The sequence below is a fragment of the Podarcis filfolensis genome (assembly GCF_964270895.1).
Source record: "Podarcis filfolensis genome assembly, chromosome: 12".
Classification (NCBI taxonomy): Eukaryota; Metazoa; Chordata; class Lepidosauria; order Squamata; family Lacertidae; genus Podarcis; species Podarcis filfolensis.
The window spans coordinates 52876898-52898165 of NC_139614.1; the positions used below are offsets into that span (position 1 = coordinate 52876898).

The 21268-nt window shown below is 44.1% G+C and overlaps 2 protein-coding genes across 2 annotated transcripts in view; one reads left to right on the forward strand and one right to left on the reverse strand.

Annotated features, from left to right (window-relative positions):
* Positions 1-21268, forward strand: part of LOC310746244 (uncharacterized protein) — a 213151-nt gene that overhangs the window by 129929 nt on the left and 61954 nt on the right. The window lies entirely within an intron of this gene.
* The window catches only part of WNT3A (Wnt family member 3A), a 90177-nt gene that overhangs the window by 20324 nt on the left and 48585 nt on the right, over positions 1-21268 (reverse strand). The gene's annotated exons all lie outside the window — the stretch shown is intronic.

Below are 21268 nucleotides of genomic sequence, written 5' to 3' on the forward strand. Positions count from 1 at the left end.
GGGTATGCATACCCCTAAACATTTTGTGAATCTATGTTTGACCTCCTTGAGGGGCATTATTTCAATATCGGTAGGAAAATGATACCTCTAAACATTATTTTTAAAGAAAAAAAGCACTGGTGATGACCATTCATGGAAGGATGGACTCGGTGCAGTAGGGGACCCAAGCAATTTCTCAAAAACCAATGCAATAAAGTACCATGAATGAGCATAGTGCAGGCATCAAGAAAGCCAGGAGTACCCAAAAAAAGGCTGGTTAAATAAAAACTGGGACATTGCCCAAATGATCAACTTCATAAATATGTTTAGGGTTAGTGAGGGAAGGCAAAGTGATAACACCTTGATTAAAGAATGGAGTTTGTTTTCTGTTGGAATGAGAGAATGAAGCATGAATGAAACCCTTATTTGCTATAGAGGAAATAGTATAAATTGAATAATATTATGAATCATTTCCTTTGTAGCTTTCTTGTTTAGCCTGTTAAACTGTATGTTTATATCATTTTTAACTTATTTATGCATGTATACATGTTCTATATTTTTATTTGTATTCTGCATCTTCATATTTAAGGCATAAAAAAATCCAGCCATCTACAACTCAAAAGTTGCTTTGAAAAGGAAAGTTTGGCTAACCCTCCTCTTATGGGATTACACACACCTTTTCCTCTCTGCACATTCCCCAAGTTAATGAAGAAGGAAGTGGAGATTGTGATATTGGTATATGCCCACCCATACCATGAAGCAGGTGTGGATACACCCCTCCTCAAATGCTGGGATCGCCTATATTTATTTTCAAATGGACACACTGTGGAGTAATGCAGACTCAATCTGCAGCAAGCTTTTATTTTTTGAAAGAAACCAGTTTCTCAAGAATCATAGAATCATAGAACTGTAGAGTTGGAAGGGACCCTGAGGGTCATCTAGTCCAACCCCCTGCAGTGCAGGAATATGCAGCTTTCCCATATGGGGATCGAACCTGCAACCTTGGCAACCTCCACACCACACTGTAATAGACTGGGTTGTGTGTGGACTGTGTAGAAAAACAAGTACTCCATCTCCACTGATGCTAGAATAAAATGCTGTGTGTACACAACATTTGACTACTGGAGAGCATGTAATCAAGTTCAAGCTAAACACATATGTCTGGATTGGAGACACTTGTAAGCTGATCTCCTTAAAAGAAGAGTAGGATAAACCACACAGTCCTTTGAATATGCATCTCATAAATCCCAACGAGTTCAATGCTGAATGCCAAACTAGATGTGAGGAGCAGACCTTAACTCAACTTAATATGGGAGACCTTAAGGGGGTGCAGGGAGGAGAGAGATGCTTAACTCCTTTCCCGGTGAATCCTTTTCACATTCAAAGCCACCATTGCCTCAACTGCTTTTATCCTTACAGGGAGAAAGGTGCCCATGTATCATCAGCTCCATGGGTAGGAAAGCACCTGGAAGGATATTTTGATTGGGAAAACACACCATGGGAAAAGAGTTAAAACAAGCATCTTTCCTCTCCTCTGCTGCTCTGATACCATTCAGAACCCCATCCCACACACCTGCAGCCAAGTAAACCCCCAAACCATATGTCTCATGCATTTCTAGTTTGTTGGCCCTGAGTGAAAATAGTTACAAACCAGTGGTGGGGAACTATTTTAGCTGTCCTGGACATCTTTAGGATGAAGAACAGGATATAAATCCAATAAAGAGAAAATGATGGGAGTTGTAGTCCAACAACATATGTATTATTATTTAATGAAATTTATACACTGCTTGATTGAAAAAACAACAACCCTGAAAGCAGTTTGCAAAAAAGATAAAACGATGAAATGATCAATAAGAAAAAAGCAACAATTGAAGTCCAAATGACAATAGACTAAGGGCACCAGGGTCCCCGGCTTTGCTGTAAGCAATGAACTGAATCATTGGGGATGTGGGTGGGTGGAAGAAAAGACGGATACAGTGCTCATTTGGCTGTATATACAGGTGCAATTTCAGCTGCAAAGGCAGGATCATACTGGTGCTGTACCAAGTGGTGATTAGCGCCCATTGGGACTGGTCAGCCATAAGGCAGGGAGACCAACAGTAGATGGAGCCAAAGCCAATTGCAGGCAAAGCTGACTAATTTTAGTTTTGTTGCCATCTTCCTCCCTGTTAATTTTTGCACGTGCACCACTGAGACCAAGGAGAAGCTGATAGACATTGCCACCCCTTGGACTGGCTTTAAGCAAGACATCAGGCAAGTAGGGGCTGGCTGAGGTTAATCAGAAGTTACTGGGCAGTGCCCCATTTCCCCTGATGGATCAGCCTCCACTGGCTGTACCCAGTGTTTAAATATGTCTGCCTTCACCCTAAAGGGGAAAGAAACAAAGGTAGAGAGAGGGCTGGAGGCAATAGATAAATATAAACATCTTTAGCAGGGATGCCAACTAATTAAAAAACATCTTAGCTGATTAATCTTCTTTAACCTCAGAACACTCCTGATCCCCTGACCCAGTACGGGGCCATTTTTCTGCTGCTGGACCTGCATATCAACCTCAATTCATGTTAGAGCTAGCTCTAGCAATATCTCTTTTTAAGTGCAGAAAGCTTTCACCGAAGGATTTTGCAGCATCCTTTGTGGTTCTAAATGTTTCCTACTCTGACTTCCCTACACCCCTCAACACACACACGCTTTATCTCCTATCGTTTGTATCCATCTCCCATTTTAATTATTTGCCTTGCTTTTCCAGCATCCTCTACATCACCTTCAAAGGAAAGGGTGTTTCCTAAGCTCTGTTAATGTATGCTTGCTCGGACTGACTCACTTGTACGTGATTAATGCTTGTGCCATTTGCCTAACTATTTCTCCTGCTGCATGCTAAATATGTAAAAAATTAATTAAAGTGTTATTCATTAAAGACCATATCTGGGCCAATTTTCAAATATCCAAAGGGCATATTCCAATTAGGAAGTATATGCCAGCAAAGTATGTTGCAAAGTCTCTCTCTGTCTCTCTCTCTCTCTCTCTCTCTCTCTCTCTCTCTCTCTCTCTCTCTCTCTCTCTTCCACCCCCACCCTTTGCCAAAATCAAAGCCATCAGGTTCAGTATGATAAAGAATCTTGCTTTTAAAATAAAAATAAAAATAAACCACAACCATATTTTCAGGAATGTATTATAAAGAAAGTGGGGACTGTTTCAGCAAGACACCAAATCTCTATCATTGTGCACACACAAACAAAATCAGTATGAAGAATTGTAGACTGCTCAGCTCTTAAAGTCAACCCTGGAAGTCTGCTGAATTTGGGGTGTGTGGAGTGAGCAAGGCACTCTCGACTTTCCTGGAACTGTACAATCTGCAAATGCACACACACACGCTTCTGAATTTTTGGGTTTCCCATTCAGGCCAGACCTATACAGTCCACCAAAAAAGCTTTTTTTAAAAAAAAAAAAAAGCATGCTGAAAGTGCCTGTCACTGGTGGTTGCTGCCCATTGGGGCTGGTAGGGCAGGAGCCAGGAGTCCAACAATAGGTGGAGCCAGAGTGAGTGACAGGCAGCATCAAACGAATTCTAGTTTTGCCCCATCCTTCTCCCTTCTAAGTTCTACAAGGCGCAACACTAAGACAAAGGAGGAGCAAGCTGGGATGCAGTGCCACCCTTTGGACTAAGGTAAAGGTAAAGGGACCCCTGACCATTAGGTCCAGTCGCGGCCGACTCTGGGGTTGCGGCGCTCATCTCGCTTTATTGGCCGAGGGAGCCGGCGTACAGCTTCCGGGTCATGTGGCCAGCATGACTAAGCCGCTTCTGGCGAACCAGAGCAGCGCACGGAAACGCCGTTTACCTTCCCGCCGGAGTGGTACCTATTTATCTACTTGCACTTTGATGTGCTTTCGAACTGCTAGGTTGGCAGGAGCAGGGACTGAGCAATGGGAGCTCACCCCGTTGTGGGGATTTGAACCGCCAATCTTCTGATCAGCAAGTCCTAGGCTCTGTGGTTTAACCCACAGCGCCACCCGCGCGTCCCTTACCCTTTGGACTGGCTGTAAGGTAATAGCTAGGTGGGATCTGGTTGCGGGCAAACTGAGGTTCATGGGGCAGTGTCCCATTTAAGAACTTAAGAAGAGCCTGTTGGATCAGACTAGTGACCATCTAGTCCAGCATTCGGTTCTCACAGTAGCCAACCAGATGCCTGTGGGAAGCCTGTAAGCAGGACATGAGTGCAAAAGCTCACTGCCCACTTGCTATTCCCTGCAACTGGTATTCATTGTCATACTGTCTCTGACAGTGGAGGCAGGGCATAGCTGTCATGCCTAGTAGTCACTGATAGCCTTAGCCTCCATGAATCTATTTAGTCCTCTTTGAAAGCTATCTAATTTGGTACCCATCACTGCCTCCTGTGGGAGCAAGTTCCATAGTTAAACTATGTGTTGCATGAAGAAGTGCTTTTATCTGTTTCCCAAACCCAACAATGTGTCCAGTGCATTATGTTAGGGGAGAGGATGCATTCAAATGCATATATTAATGAAGCTAACATGCAAAAATGTGTTATATTTCAGCAAATGACTTTGCAAAAATGAGAATATAAGCCTAAATGACATACAAAATACAAAAAATGTATTTATAAGGAGAAATTCACATTGTAATGCAAACAAATTTTCATGAGGGTTTTTTAATTTTTAAAAAATGCAAATTGCTGTGGCAGGCAATGTGGATAATTGAATTTAAGATTGTAAAAATGAGAAATGCAGTGAACCAAAGCCAACAAATTCACCCATTCCTACCCATTTGTCACTTATTCTGAGGTTCTGAGGTTCTGGCTCCATCCCATGTGAACTACCATTTTGTGCCTGGCCTCGGTTGTTGGACGCTGAGATACTCTAGTAAAAAGCAAAGTAGATCCCATGGGGTTGATGTCCATCAGCCCCTGTTCTAGGACACACTCTTGGTTCACAAAGAGTTCACATGGTTCACGTGGCACTGCCCAGCTGAGGAGAGGGGTGGCAACACTGCTGCAACTCTCCTGCATCTCTCCACCTCCTGGGTTAAACCTGACCCAGAAGTGGAACTACGGCTGTGCAGCCCTCCACAGGAGAGGGGTGACACCACAGCAACGCTGCTGCCGCCGTGTCTCCTGCAGTCAGACGTGACTCGGGAGCAGAACTGAAGCTAGGTGCGAGCACTTGCCCGGGGGCAGCAGGGGATGGCGGCTCCCTAGATATGGGGGGGGGGGTCTCAGCTCCCTGCTTAGAAATTTTGAGGGAGCTGAAGCCCCTTCCGCCCCCTATAGCTGGTGCCCCTGAAAGTAGCCAATATGGTGCCTTTTAGATGCCACTGGACTCCAGCTCCCAGCAGCCTCAGCCAATGTGGTTAATGATAAGAGATTATGGGAGTTGGAGTCCAGAAACATCTGGAAGATGCCACATTAGCAACCTCTGTCTTACCCCAGCCTTCGCCAACCTGGTGCCCCCATATGGTTTGGTGCAGGCTGAGGTGGATGGGAGTTGGAGTCCCAGACATCTGGAGGGACCAGGTTGGTGGAGCATTTCTGTTTATCCAGGCATTTGAAATATTGTGCTTTGGGTTCCCCTATCTCTGCTGCTATCATTTTTGTTGTTTTACTTGAATTGTCATAATTGACCTGTAATTCGTTGCCATGAAGTAGATGAATGGTTGCAGAATGACATATCCTCTGTAGTCCATGAAATTAAGCAGTGGCTCAAGAGTGGCTATTTGATACTTCTTCATATATTGCTTTGCAGCCAGTGGTGATTGATGCCCATTGAGGCTGATGGGTCAGAAAGCAGGGAGCCCAACAGTAGGTGGTGCTAGAGCCAATGACAGACAGAACCAACTAATTCTAGTTTTGTCCACTTCATCCTCCCTGTAGGGTTCTGCTAGGGCAACACTGAGATGGAGGAGGAGGAGGAAGAAGACAGGCAGTGCCACCCGCAGGACTGTTTGTAAGTAGGAAGGCAAATTGATGGCTGAGTTTGGTGGGGTAATGTCCCATTTGCAGAGGTGGATTTAGGAGAGCATGGCCGGTTTGGTCGCACTGGGCACAGAGCCTCAGGGACACCACAACTATTATGTAGACTGGAAGGTGAAAGGTGGAGAGACACCAAATTGTGGCATTGCACAGGATGCTGTTAAAATTTGAGACCCCAAAGTCAGCTGCTGCCATTTGCCATGATGGACCACCCAACAAGCTCTGCAGTCTGAAGTAACTAGTGCCATTAGTGAATGTCACCTAAAATGAAATTATTAGATATAATAATAATAATAATTTATTATTTATACCCCACCCCATCTGGCTGGGTTTGGAGAACTTCTTTGAGCAAAACATCCCACTCAAAAATATTTGTCGAATGTAGGAAGGGGCTATCCTGTGCATTCTTATTTAAAGTCAAATGGTGACAAGCTGTTAAGTAAATAACCTGAGATTTTCCACAATCACCACCAGCAGCTTCTAGAATCCATGGGAAGGGGAAGTAGAAGCTCATGCGATATCTTCACGAAACCAATGGACCTAACCCTAACTGGAGACGCTACTGAACCTTCTTGCAATTGATGAAATGCATAATTGGTCAATCCTTTTCTGAAATGAAATTGCAATTTAAAGAGCTCCAAAGTGTGCAATGCAATGATCTCATAGGGCTTTAATGCTGATGGTATCAACACAGCTTGGTTTTTATTGTATCTTTCATCATCACCAAAGAAGCAAAGAAAAAGGAGCTGTTCAGCAATGGAAACCCAGTGCCTGATGAAGTCTCATTCCACCTCGTGCTGTTGTGTACAGTTATTGCCAACTTCCTTTTTTCCGATCTGCTCCTATGCTTTTAACAGTAACCTGAGACAAACACATTTAGCAAGTGATTCAGGTAACCCTCCACCTGCATTAGTCATTTGCGCTCGTCTGCTAAAATGAAAAATGTGGGGCCAGGATACCAGTGATGGGCAGGACCAGAGGCCAAAATGCATAATGCAATTAATGTAAATTTTACCTTGGTGCCATAGGCTAATTTCTACATACAGTTGCACACCCCTATCCATCCTGCATCTATGTAACCAAGAGGCATTATAAGGGTTCAAGGACACATTCCATCAAGGCAAAAACATTCATTGTGAATGCAAAGAGGGGTCAGTGAGGATCATGCCTATAGGGAAAATATCATATTTATCAGAGGATCATGTTTATGGGAACAGAGAAAGCAGCCTTACACCAGCCAGACCATCGGTCCATCTAGCTGAGTATTGTCCACCCTGATTGGCAGTAGCTCTCCAGGGTTTCAGACAGATGCCAGGGATTGAACTTGGGTCCTTTGCATGCAAGATGATAGGGAGTTGATGTGGCCTGAAGAGGAGAACCCTAAGGGCCAGACAGAGAGGCCTGGAGGGGGATGAGTAGTGGGAGCAAGCCTTGCTCCAAAAGCAAAAAACTTTCAGCATTCTCTAGGAAAGTTTGGGAGGTGAGTGAAAAACAAGTGGGCTCCATTTTAGTAGCAGAAAAGTGAAGGAAACATTTGATGTTTGATCTTCCTACATTTCCATTCCAGTAGCACAATTTGCTTTGGATATTGGGGGCCTGACTCAGCTATTATCCTGATTTTTGAGGAAGCTCCAAAGATTCTGGGGAACTGACTAGGGCAAAACTGGAGCGACTTGCGAATGATTAAGGCCCAGCCATGATTTATGGGAAGGGAAATTCCTGACAGTTAATGACCGGCTTGGGTTGAAGGCCTGAGGCCTTTGGGAGGGTTCTCAATTATTTCATTGGTTTGTCTATTGCCAGGAAAGGCCCAACCCCAACAAATACAGATCCTTTATTAGAAACTTTGGCAATATGCATGTGAAGGGCACCCTGCCCTCATTTGGCTGACTAAAGCTGTGGAAGGCACAGCCATTTTGAGACCAGGTTACCATACCTGAAGTATGTGAAATGATTCACCAAATATCACAGTGCCAACCGTTTCTCAGCCTTTTCGCCTTATACATGCCCCTACAATTAAACACAAATTTAGTGATGATTAACTGCACGAACACCTCTTTCTCTCCTATCCTTCTTTCATTTCCAGTTCATTCCCTGTCAATGGGACCAGTGGGAAAAGAATGTTCTGGAAAATATTCGTGCTAATGGGACAACTGAAAAAGAAAATTCTGGAAAACATGTAACACTCTGGTGTCTTCTGACACAATTAACCAGTTGGCATGAGAAGAGAAGAATCATCACTTTCTTTCTCACTTATGACTGGACTTTTACAACTACTGAAATAGTTCTAACCCAAAATATCCTTTTTGTGATATCTCCTAGGCGTTTGGTATGCAGCTTAATATCATTTCTTCCCATGTTCTTATCTGTCTGTCAGACACCATTATCTCCCATTTCTCTCAGACACATACTCCTCAGATGATCATCAATTTTCCCTTCTTCAGTCTACCATATTCAAGATGTTGCCAAGTCCTCCAGATTTTCCTTCAACGTCTCAAACATGCTTTTTTCTACTAAGAAAATCTTCCTCCATACATATTGCACTGTGTGTTGAAGGACAAGATGGTGCTTCCCCCATCTTCTACCACACTGGTGGTGGATCTTACAAGGGGAGCAGGCTAGCTTAGTAGGTGTAGAACAGAGCATATGGAAACACACAGCTCTATCCTCTGATAACTCACCACTGCTCACTGCCTCTCCCATTTTGCCACTTACAACTGAGCTGCTTAAGCACTAGAAATCCTGCCATTGCATCACTGCACCCGCACAGTATGCACACACATGCCCCAATGTGATTGGGAGTCAAGGACCATGAAGCAGTGTGGCTCATGCATAGCTCAGAACATTGTGCACTGCGTATGAGCAGACCAGTGGAGGATGGTTCATTTGGACAAATGGGGCACTTGCCCCACCAACCTCATTCTGTCCTCAGCCAGCTCTCAGTTGCCTACCTTCTTACTTAACAACCAGGGCCATCTTAAGCATATGCGGTGCTGGGGTGCAAAGATCTGCCCAGTGCCCCCCCAGGTTGTCCATACCTTTTTAAGTTGTTGGCCTTTTTTTAAAGAGGAAGCTGATACCATGCTTATCTCTGCTCAGGAAAAGAAAATAGGAAGCATAAGGAGTGCAGCGCAACAAAACAGCCCAAGGCGTCGGCAACAGAGTGGAGCCAGGCACCTCGTGGTGTAAGCAGCATGCGCTGGGTGGGCTTCTCCACAGCCCTACACCAATCCCAGGCACGCAGGAGGGTGGAGCCGGCTGGCCGGCTGAGCACCTCGTTGGCTCGCTCATCCCCAAACTCATGACGCAGAGCCACCCTCATCAGAAGAGCCCGTCGTGGCACTCCAGCCGATGGATGGGCTCTTCCCCAGACTCCAATTCGCTGGCCCTGGACTCTCAGCCTGGCCCCTGAGAGCCCGCCGCCCAGGTGCCCGACACCCCTGGCACCTATGGTTAACAAGGCCCTGTTAACAACCAATCAAGACTCTGTTATTCAATACAATGTGCCTTTTCACACAATTTTATTTCAAAGGAGGATAATGATGAACATTAGTTACTCATAGGATCCCAGGGCGGAGTACATCTAGGCAATATAAGACAGTCAACCAAATAAGAGAAGCCCATCCAAAAACACCTACCAACCAACAAAGCAGTAGGTATATAGGAGGAACACTAACTATAGTTCAACTCTCAAAGGTCAAGGAGAAAGAGGTACATTTTCAGTGACTGTGTAAAGCTTGTAAGCATATGATGCCTGATGCACCTTTATACAGAAGGAGTTCCACAGTTTTGAGGCCATTATGGAGAAGGCTCTCTAATGGGCCATCAAATTCATAGATAAATCCATAGCGGTGATTAGCCATCATTGCTCAGTGGTGCATCAATATTCAGAGGCATCTTACTTGTGAATATCAGTTGATGGGGGGACATAAAATGGGAAATGCCTGCTTGTGGGCTATGCACATATAGGGTGGTCCCAGATTCAACCCACATCATCTGCAAATAGGGCTAGGAAAGACGCCCTGGAGAGCCAATCCCAGCTGACATAGAGAAAAGTGAGCTAGATAGACCAAGGATCTGATTCAGTATAAGACAGCTTCCCATGTTCTTGTGGACTGACCATCACTGGAGACAGAATACAGGACTAGATGGAATCTTAGTCCATCCCCGCAGGACTCCTATTAAATTAGGAGGTATTAAAAATGGAATGCATGCTGGAAAAGGTCTAAAGGTGCACCTCTTCTGTAGTGCTGTGTTCCTGAGGAGTTCCGAAGCTTATTAGTGGTTCCTCAATGAGGAGATCAGTATAAGACAGTCTCTCTTCTGTAGTGCTGTGTTCCTGAGGAGTTCCGAAGCTTATTAGTGGTTCCTCAATGAGGAGATCAGTGTACAAGCAGAGCTACTGGCAGCCTACTTATTGGTTTACTCTACTTAATCACGGGCCTTCTCTCCCTTTCAGTCCCCAAACATTTACAAGTGACCCATTTTTAAATAGAGATAAGTACCAGGAACTATGTTTTCTTATGAAAATAGCTAAATAAAGTTAGTCAAAGGTTGGGTGGAGCCTGTATTCCACCCTTGTCCCACAACCACAACCCTTAGTTTCAGGTTGGGTTTTTAAAAAAATGACATTTAATTAGTAAATTTGTATACTTCCCTATAGTAGAATAAGTGTGTGTGCATGCACTAACACACAAACACAGAGTATAACAAGAGTCCTGTGGGTTCAGGGCAAGAGTCCATTTATTCCAGCATCCTATCTCTCACAGTGGTCAGCCAAATGTCACTAAGAAGCTCACAAGCTTCCTATAAGCTGTTGCTCCCTTGCAACTGGTACACAGAGGGATAGGGGGTTCATAGTCATGGACTAAAAGCCATTGACTGACTGACTGGCCTTTGGGATTTTTAAGTCATTGTGGAAAGTTTCCACCATGTGAACCTGTCTCAGAAAAAAATTCATTCGATTCCGCAGTATGAAACCAATCGGCATAGGAACATAAGATTAGACCAAAAGCCCACATAGTCCAGCATCACATTCTCCCAGTGCCTGGGAGGTGCCTGTGGGAAGCCCACAAACATGAAATGGTATGCTAGTGTTTTTCAAACTTTCAACCACCCAGAGACCTTTCCCATATGTACTTGTTTGCTTAGGAAACCTCTGCATATCTGATATAGTGCCTCTCTATGTGTGTTGCGGGACGCGGGTGGCGCTGTGGGTTAAACCACAGAGCCTAGGACTTGCCGATCAGAAGATTGGCGGTTCGAATCCCCACAACGGGTTGAGCTCCTGTTGCTCGTTCCCTGCTCCTGCCAACCTAGCAGTTCGAAAGCACATCAAAGTGCAAGTAGATAAATAGGTACCGCTCCGGCAGGAAGGTAAACGGCATTTCCGTGCGCTGCTCTGGGTTGCCAGAAGCGGCTTAGTCATGCTGGCCACATGACCTGGAAGCTGTACACCGGCTCCCTCGGCCAATAAAGCGAGATGAGCGCTGCAACCCCAGAGTTGGTCACGACTGGACCTAATGGTCAGGGGTCCCTTTACCTTTACCTATGTGTGTTGCTTTGACCAAACTGCGGGAGGCAGTGGAAGACAGAAGTGCCTGGCATGCTCTGGTCCATGGGGTCACGAAGAGTCAGACACGACTAAACGACTAAACAACAACAACATGTGTGTTGCAGAAGATCCTTGGAAAGCATTCTGGGGTACGCACACTATTTTGACCAGGCCCATTAGGTCACTTCTGCATAAACAGAGGTGTGTTCTCAAATGCAGCCAACATCCCCCAGCCAATGTGCATTGTTGGGGAAGGTGATAGTGGTGGATGAGTGGTCCTCCGAGGTGGCTTGTCCATCATGAGCAGTCTCATTCAAGAATCCTTTAAGCATTCCTAAGGACACAGTTTGAAAACCACTTCTGTAGGCCAAAGGGTAACATATTCACACTCCTTGAATCTCCTGTTATGATGTGTTTGGTGTGATCTGATGTATGTGTTCTGAAGGCCAGCCTGAACACCTAAGTGTGGCGGACGTACAACCCTTCTCCCCTCCCTCCTCCTTTCCTCTCACATGGGCAAAGACATAAGGCCACAGAAAGGGACGCTGTTTCCCTCAAAGGTGGTGGGAGTGTTAAACGCTAATCAACAAGCTTCATCCCCAAGCGCTGAAAGGATACGGGCTACCTCTCAACAAAGCTTCTAATCCCATTGGGCACGACCTTTGACACTATTAGGGGTCGCAGTGACCCTAATCCAATCACATTGATTAACTGGAGCAGAGACCCTATAAGTTGACCCCCTTCTGTCCTCTCCTCTTCAACCCTGGCCAAACAGTAGGAGGGGCTGGGTTGCATTTACACCACAATAGCCCGAGACTGAGAACTGGTTTCTTTACCCGGGTGACTTCAACACCCATCACTGTATCCACTTTCCAATAGTTCATTAAAAGCTGCTTCTCCACAATGACTCCTGGCCATTTCTCAGTCCGTCTGGCAGGTTTAGAGCTCTGGCCAGTGTGTAGCGGAGCGAGAGGAGGCAAGCTGGGAGGGGCTGGAACAAGAGGAAACTGATGGAGAAGGCTTCCCTTTTGAAACATTTAAATGAATGGGCTGGGAAGGGGGTGAAAAGAAGGGGGCGTTTAAATACTCGGTGAGTAATTTACTCTGAGTGGAAAGGGGAGGGCTGAGGGGAAGGGGAACTTTTTTATTCTGGGTTAATTATCTGCTGTGAGGACTTTTAAAGGGCTGGAGTTTTCTGAGTGAAGGAATTTTCCAATAAAAGCTGTTTTAGGAGATCAGTGGTCATTTGAAAACACTGGAGCAGTTGGCATCTTGTAAATGGGTGGATGAGGGGATTTAATTGAATAATGAGAGTCTCTTTCTCTAAAGGAGGACCAGGATTGCTAGCGTAATGTAGTCGCTGAGGGCAGCTCTGAATGTCTTCCTGAATTTGCCATGGAGAGAATGGTTGAAGGGTATCAGTGCTTGGGACTTTTTAGTTTGGAGAAAAGGCAAGTGAGAGGAAACATGATAGAAGTTTATAAAATTACGCATGGCATGAATAAAATTGATAGAGAAAAGTTCCCTCTCAGATAACACTAGAAAAAACGGACATCAGAAAAAGTACCTGTTCATGCAGTACATAGTTTAAGCTATGGAACATGTAGCTACCAAATGCAATAGTGGCCACCTTCTTAGATGCCTTAAGGAAGCTTAGACAAATTCAGGGAGGAGAAGGCTATTGACAGCAACAAGCCAGGATGGCTGTGGTCTGTCTCCACAGTCAGAGGCATCAATGCTTCTGAATACCAGTTGCTGGAGGAACCACAGGAAGAGAGAGTTGCTTCCCCACTCTACATGTATGGGAAGTGCACATTTTAGCATAGGAAATAGATGCACATTTTCACTCCCCCTTTTCTTGAGACTCAGAAGTGGTTGTTGACATCAGTCAGCTGTGTGGGGGAAAGGCAAATTCCATGCTAGAGATATTTAGGACTGAAAATAGAATTGCCAAGATTATAATGTTATACAAATCTATGGTGTGGCCACATATGGATTACTACCATGTACAGTTCTGGGTGCCTCACCTCGTGACAGATATTATAGCATTGTGAAAGGTTCAGAGATGAGCAACCAAAATGTTGGTTTAACCATCAATCCCTCTTCTGGAAATTGCAGCTCTTTGAGGGAAACAGGGGTCTCCTAACGATTCTTAGCACCGTTAACAAACTACATCACCCAGAGTTTTCTGGGGGCAGCCATGACTGTTTAAAGTGGTATAGTGCTTTAAATGTATGGCGTGAACAATCTTAGCTTCTGTGAGAGTGTTGGCGTTTGCTTTAAGCTCTGAAATCCAGCCCTTTCCTGGGTAGCTCAAGTATGTTTTTCCCCTGAGGGAGCTCTGAAGAAGGCGTCTGAGATGTTTATTCCTTTATCTTCCTCCCTCCCCCCGCCGCCGCTGTAGGTGAAGCAGAGCTGAAGGGTGGCTTGATTCTCCCTTGAGGGACAACATTTTTCAATTATGAAATAGTAGCAACACCCCCCACCTGCCCCGACATACACACTGCCGGGCCCTCTTTGCCCTCCACTTTTTGCCCGACTGGTTTGTGGCGGGGGTGGGGAATGAAGACATTTCACTTTCCAGTGTGGTGAGGTGGCCACTGGTAGGTAAAGGTATGGATGGGTCAGAGCTCAGGATCAATCTCTTGCTCTGGTGTGAAGGCACTTAAGTGGCTCCTCTGGGCAAGTCACCGTCTTTCTCAGCCTAATCAGGTAAGCAAGGGTCTTGTGAAAATGACACAAAAAAGATGTGCTGTAAAATCATCTCCCTAAGGCCAAATTTGCCACTTCACCGTGTCACAGGTGGATGTTTTCAGAAAACAATACTAGGGGAGCCTTCAGTATTCTAGTAGTCCAGTCTTGCTGTCCTCCTCCTGCAACATCTCCTCAGAATAGCACTGGGCGCTTAATTTTTTAAGGTTATATGCTCTTTCCTTGGTTAGGCCCTGGTCACACCCAATCTAGCCCATTATGGAGCCAGTGTGGTGTAGAATTTGCCGATCCAGTTGGGCGGAACAATGGGGACTTTAGTAGTGTATACATAAGCTCTCTCTCATCATTTCTGATTCCTATTACACTCTAAGTCCCATTGTCACAGTCATTCATGTAGAATTGAATAGTATTATATGGGAACCCACTTTCCACCCTCATGGTTCAAATTTCAACATTATTCAGGGGGTTGATTTAAGATGGTGCTTAAGGGCACTGCTATACCTAAGTATGTTTTACTGGGATCTCTGGGAAGCGCGGCAAACAAGAAAGGTTTGGAACTTGCAATGACTATGATTGCTGCACCTAGGATAGTCATAGCAAGAAACTGGAAATTGTATAAACCAGATGATACCTTGCAATGGTATAAAAGTGCATGGGATATAGCTTTGTTGACAAAGCTTACATGTTATAAAAGGGAACATGCATGGAACAAATTCATTGAAAAATGTAGTCCGGTTATAGTGCAATTATAGGAACGCAAAATCACAAAGCAGTGTCTAACCTTATATATTACTTTCACTCACATAATTTAACATTCTGCTTAAAACCACATAATAAATAAGGACACTTAATAAGTGTATGCAAAGCTCTTTAAAGCATAATTAAATTTATAGTTGAATACATAAATATTCATATATAATATGAATATTATTAGACATATATAGATGCCATTTTGTATTTCTTTTGTGATAATCATATTTTTGAAGTAAAAAGGTATGGTGTGTGTGAATAATAATAATAATAATAATAATAATAATAATAATAATAATAATAATAATTTTATTATTATTTATATCCCACCCATCTGGCTGGGTTTCCCCAGCTGCTCTCAGCAGCTTGCAGCATATCTAAAATAAAAACAAAAACATTAAGCCTTCAAAACCTCCCGATACAGGGCCTGATGCACACACAGCTTTGCAGAGGCCTCTGACTATGGTTCCCATATACAGAGTGATCCTAAATGTACCATGCAGCAATGGAAGTATGAAGCAGGGTATCTCTGGAGATGGCAGGAAATTTGGCACAGATTGGGCCCTCCCCACATCACCTTCCACATAACTTTGTTGGAGGTTCTGATCCATACTTTGAAGGTTGAAGGTTACACAGAACTTCCTAGGCCAGTGGGAAGATGGGACCTCCTGATGGGTGTGTTGTTTTGTTTGGGTGGGTGGTCCTGCAACATGTCACAGAGGCAATAGTGCCTCAGTCACTTCCTTGGGTTTTTGGGAATGCTCCCTAAATGTTATTGCATTAGTGCCATGTGCAGGGGCCCTTTTGTGCCACAGCACAACCTATCTATAGATTTATTGCGGCCACTGGCCCATATCGAAAACAATACATCAAAATTTATCCATAAACAATACAATTTAAACAGTTCCAAGTTAAAACACCCATATAAAACCAATTTTACTTCAGTTAAGTAAACACTATACACAATAAGCTCCCTCTATGTAAACCGCAATTCAAATCCATCAGATTTTGGGGGGTATGCGTCTTAGTTCTGGCACTTATTGATGGTTCTTAAGTTTAGCTAAGCTATCAGAGTCATACAGTGATCCATTTCTCCTCTTTTGAAATAAAACATTAATCAGGTATCTAGCGACGGCAAGGGATCTACTTGTATCTTCGTCGTTTAATAAGTATATTATTTGGGCTTCCTGAGGTCTGTCAGCAATTCTCGATAAATATGGGGCCAGAAACTTGGACCGTGAAGCTGAATATAATGGACAACAGAAGATTATATGATATAACGATTCTATAGATCCACTTTTACAGTCACAGAGGAGTGAGATCTGTCCGTTGGACAGTCTGTTACCCAACACGTTTGATGGGAAAACATTGAATCTAGCCTTTATAAAGGCATACCTGTGCGTCACCACAGATAAGGTAGTTAAATAAGATGGAAGTTTCATTGGTGGTGTTAAGCCAAGGTTTATCGGCGAACAGGTGCCACCACCTGTCGCAATATTAAATTGTAAATCCATCTCCTCTAATTTGTGAGTTATAATTCTCTTGGCAGAAATTAAATCCAATTTTAATAGTTCAGATGGAGATAGTCCTAGGGACACAAGTTTCCCATGTATTATTTTTGCCCAGGGGCTCCACAGCACAACAAAAATGGGACAAAAAACAAACCTGGAACATTTGTGGTATTAAATTTTTGTACAGGATTTCAGCAGGAAGTTACAGGACATATACCGATCGAAAATGAAACAGTATGTCTGCCCTGAACTCTTGCAGGCATGAATAGTATTGAAAGTGGGATTGCGTATAACTACCCTGATGCCAGAATTAGCACAAATCCTCATGCATGCACAATAGAAAGGATGTCCGGAGAGACCCGATGTCTTTGCAAAAGCCCATCAAGGCCCAGAGAAGAAGATTCCAAAGCCAAGCACAGACCTGATAGTACTTTTCCCAAAGGACTCCCAAATTGTTTGGAACCCACAGATCACTGCTTTCCAGTGCAACAAATCTCAAATATAATTTAAAATCAAACTACACATAGTTCTAGTGCAAATCACAAAATATGGGTTGGCTATTGGTCAGCTGTGGTGTTAGAGGGCCTAGGAAATGTGGGACCTTCAGGATGGGGGTAGGTTTATTGAGGACCCAGGTAGGAATGGGGGAGAAATTTTATTCAACTTGCATTCAGAGGCAAATTTATCAAATATGCACTTTCGGAAACAACACATGAGCCAAAACGCAGCCATCCTTTGAAATTTGCATGTCTCTGAATTTTGCAATGCAGTTCTTCAGCCTAGTAATGTGTACAAAAATACAAATACTATAGTAGTATGCCTTTAAAATGCATATATTCATAAAAATAACGTATATTAGGGGAAATTACTTTGCAAAAATATGTAAATTAGGAGAAATGGACACTAAAATGCTAATGAATTTTCACAAATGTAATTTTTTAAATTGCAAACTGATGTGGAAGGGTGGGGGACTTAATTTTAGATTGGAAAAATGAAAAAAAATGGAAGATATTGAAATGGGCAGATTTGCTCATCACTGGAGCCAGACCATGAAATCAAACCCTCATAAGTAAAGAAGCTGAGAGTCAGAGTGGGATGCTCTGTATATAGGAGGACAGCAGAGGAGGCCCCACTGGTGTTGCTTGTTGTAAAGGGACCTGGAGTAGGGCCTTCTCTGCAGTGGCTCCCCAGTTGTGGAATGCCTCCCCTTGAAAGCATGCATGGCCACAACATCAATGTGCTTTCGTTGGTTGGTGAAAGCTCATTTGTTTTTAAAAATCTCTGGAGGTTGACTATTTTTGTCTGTTGCTACTGCTGTTAAATGTCATGAAATGGTTATAAAGTAAGGCGTGCATTTTGTATTTTATGAATTTTTGTTGATTTTGTAATTATAATTACATTTGTATGGAAACGGCCTTGAGGTCTGTGTGACACACAATGGTATCTAAGAACCTGGGGCTTTCTGTCCCAGTTACTGCTGTGCCTCAGAGCTACAGCCCTTCCCCATACTAGATCATAGGAAGCTGGCTTATACTAAATAAGACCATTGGTCCCTCTAACTCAGTATTTGGGATTGGCAGGGACTATTCTGGATTTCAGAGAAGATTCTTTCCCAACCCTACCTGCAGACACCAGGGATTGGACCTGAGACCTTTCATGTGCAAACTGGGTGCTCTGCCACTAAGTTTCCTTATTGGATATGTATGAAGTACGTATACAATATGGATTGGTTGCAAGAACAAGGTTGCTGCATCCACTGAGCTACAACTATTTCCCTAGATCTTATCTAGGAAATTTGCAGAGCAGCTTCTTGTGTTCTTAAGGCTTGTTCTGGGGTGCACCACCGCTAGAGCAGTCTGCGGGGCAGTGTCAGCTGATGGTGGAGATATATAATTTTGGGGTAGTTTAGGGCTTATTTTCAGGTACAGAGATGTCCAGGCTAGCCCAGTTCCTCCACTGCAACTGAATCAAAACTGGGAACTAGGAATTGCTATTAACAAATTGCTATAACCAACTTCATAGCCTCATTCAGTACACATAAATAAGGAAAGGAGAGTCCTTTCTACAGTTTCCCTATATACTGTTTGCTAGTGAAAGCCCTAGCCTTTCTCTCCCCCAAGGGTGAACTTAGAAGGTCAACCGTACAAATCACCATCAAGATGGACTCTCTTAAACATATTCTAAGGGTCGCCTTGCACTTCTGACGGGAGGTCAATTGGTGTTTGCTCTAGCATTAGGGTAAGCTAATCTTAACAGCAGTGTCAGTCCCTTGGGGAACTGTTATTTCCATAATTACACCCAGAGAGGCTTAAGTTCAGTCCAGTTAAACCAGGCCTGTGTTTATGCTAAAGTTGCTTCCTTCCAAAGGTGACTATTTATTCTGCAGGACTCTGGCTTTTGATCTCAATAGAGGTCATGTTCAAAAAATGAATTTGGGGATACGTATAACTGTGAATATAGGGACGCGGGTGGCGCTGTGGGTTAAACCACAGAGCCTAGGACTTGCCGATCAGAAGGCCGGTGGTTTGAATCCCCGCGACAGGGTGAGCTCCCGTTGCTCGGTCCCTGCTCCTGCCAACCTAGCAGTTCGAAAGCATGTCAAAGTGCAAGTAGATAAATAGGTACCGCTCCGGCGGGAAGGTAAATGGCACTTCCGTGCGCTGCTCTGATTCGCCAGAAGCGGCTTAGTCATGCTGGCCACATGACCCGGAAGCTGTACGCCGGCTCCCTCGGCCAATAAAGCGAGATGAGCACCGCAACCCCAGAGTCGGCCACGACTGGACCTATTGGTCAGGGGTCCCTTTACCTTTACCTATAACTGAATGCAGAGATGCTGCAATGCATTCTGTGGGCTTGTCCACACTTCCACTTGTATCATGCCTAAAAAGCACTAATTCGAGAGGATTTCCGCTTGTGCTGTGCTTTCTGGCCATGGGTCTGAGTAGTTCTCTGTTTGCCCTCCGCTTTCCCTGGGAAAACCCCTCTTTACCTCTGGATGCTTTAGTTGAGATTTCTGCATTGGAGGGGGTTGGACTAGATGACCCTTGGGATACCTTCCAACTCTACAATTCTATGATTCTGTGATTCTATGAGTTGGAGCAAACATCAATCTGCATAAAACCCGGTGGACGTTTGCTCTGAGTGGACTTTCCTGGCAGAAAATGGCAGGACAAGCAGCCCTATGTGGGGTTCCCTTTCACTTAGCCCAGGAAGTAGCAGTTAATGCAAAATGTTGTGGCACTATTGCTGGCAGGAGTGAGAGTCTGTCAGCATGTTGCATCTCAGCTCAGAGATCCTCACTGGCTGCTGTTTTGTTACAGGGCAAAATTCAATGTATATAAAGCCTAGTACAGCTTGGAAACAGTTTTGGAAACAGTTTACTTGAAGGGTTCCCTTAGCCCATAATGTGGTCATTTGACTGCTCCCTGCCTGATGATATTCAGCAGAGTCCTTCACTGGACTGTTTTTAGCATCTGCTAAAAAAATATTTGTTTAAGCAAACCTACTCAGACATGTATTTTAATATGTAATTATGTAATTTCATTTTATAATCTCTCTCTCTCTCTCTCTCTCTCTCTCTCTCTCTGTGTGTGTGTGTGTGTGTGTGTACTGCTGACTTTATTTTGAAAAAAATTAGGCTAACTTCTTTTATTGGGAACTTTATATTCCATATTTCATGCAAATCACTAACTGGTAGATAAACGAATAAACTAAATCAACAAATGAATGCCAGCATAAGGAAGTCTAAGTCCCATTTCATGCATTACACATCAGCAAACCTTATTACTGAGTGCACCTTTGAGAACAAATCCCGATTCCCCAACCAGTATCTCTATATCTTGGGTGAGATTTTCAAAGCCATATAGAGCATTCAGCCTTCCAACCTGTGTTTTGGACACCATGTCCCTTGGTTTACTTCCATCTGAATTCACTTGGCACCCAGACTTCCTCAATATTTGTGCTTTGGTGCTTCCTTCCTATCAAAAACACATAGACATTCTTGACCCAACGTCCTGTGGAAGGTTTACCTCCCATCCAAGTTAATCTTATATGTCTGTCACCAAATCTGCACATGGTCAAACATCTCTAACTGTCAACTTGCATCTAATCACTGAGAATGTTTGGGAACATTCCACAACATCATCCAAACTCAGCACTGTGAGTGCTGTATGTGCACACAGTGGTGGCAACCAGATGGTGATAGCCACCCTATCATCTTAGAACGAGTTCCGCCCTTGGCCATCTGCCCTTGGCCACTGCACTCCCCAGCTACCCTCCCTGGGCATAATAATCATCTTTTCAGGTATCAATGCCTGCTTACCACTGTCTTCAAAATTCTACCACTGCATGCAACAACAGTCACACCCCAGGAAACTGTTTCGACTGCCTGACTAAACTAGGTGAGGATACCTGGTGGGTCTCAAAACCTTGGTGAGTTAGGAACATCTCCTGCATGTGAAGACCTGCTCCAGTAGATTGAGTGGACGAGACCAATAATGGCTCCAATGGTCAAGAAGGTAGTTTCTGCATGTGCTGTAGAGGGAAGTGGGCAGATGGGGCTCATCAGCCTTGGAAAGTAGCCCATGTAGGAGAAGGAAAGCTTTGATCCTAAACCTCTACTGCCTTCTTTGGGAGAAGAAAAGGCTAAGGAGAAAACCCTACACAAATCCAGAGTGGAGTCCCTAAGACAGTTGGATAGCCGCTTGCATGCCTCCTTCCAGCAACTCCTGCAGCAAAGCTGATGCTAAACATATTGCTCTGCTTTTCCTTGAACCACATCC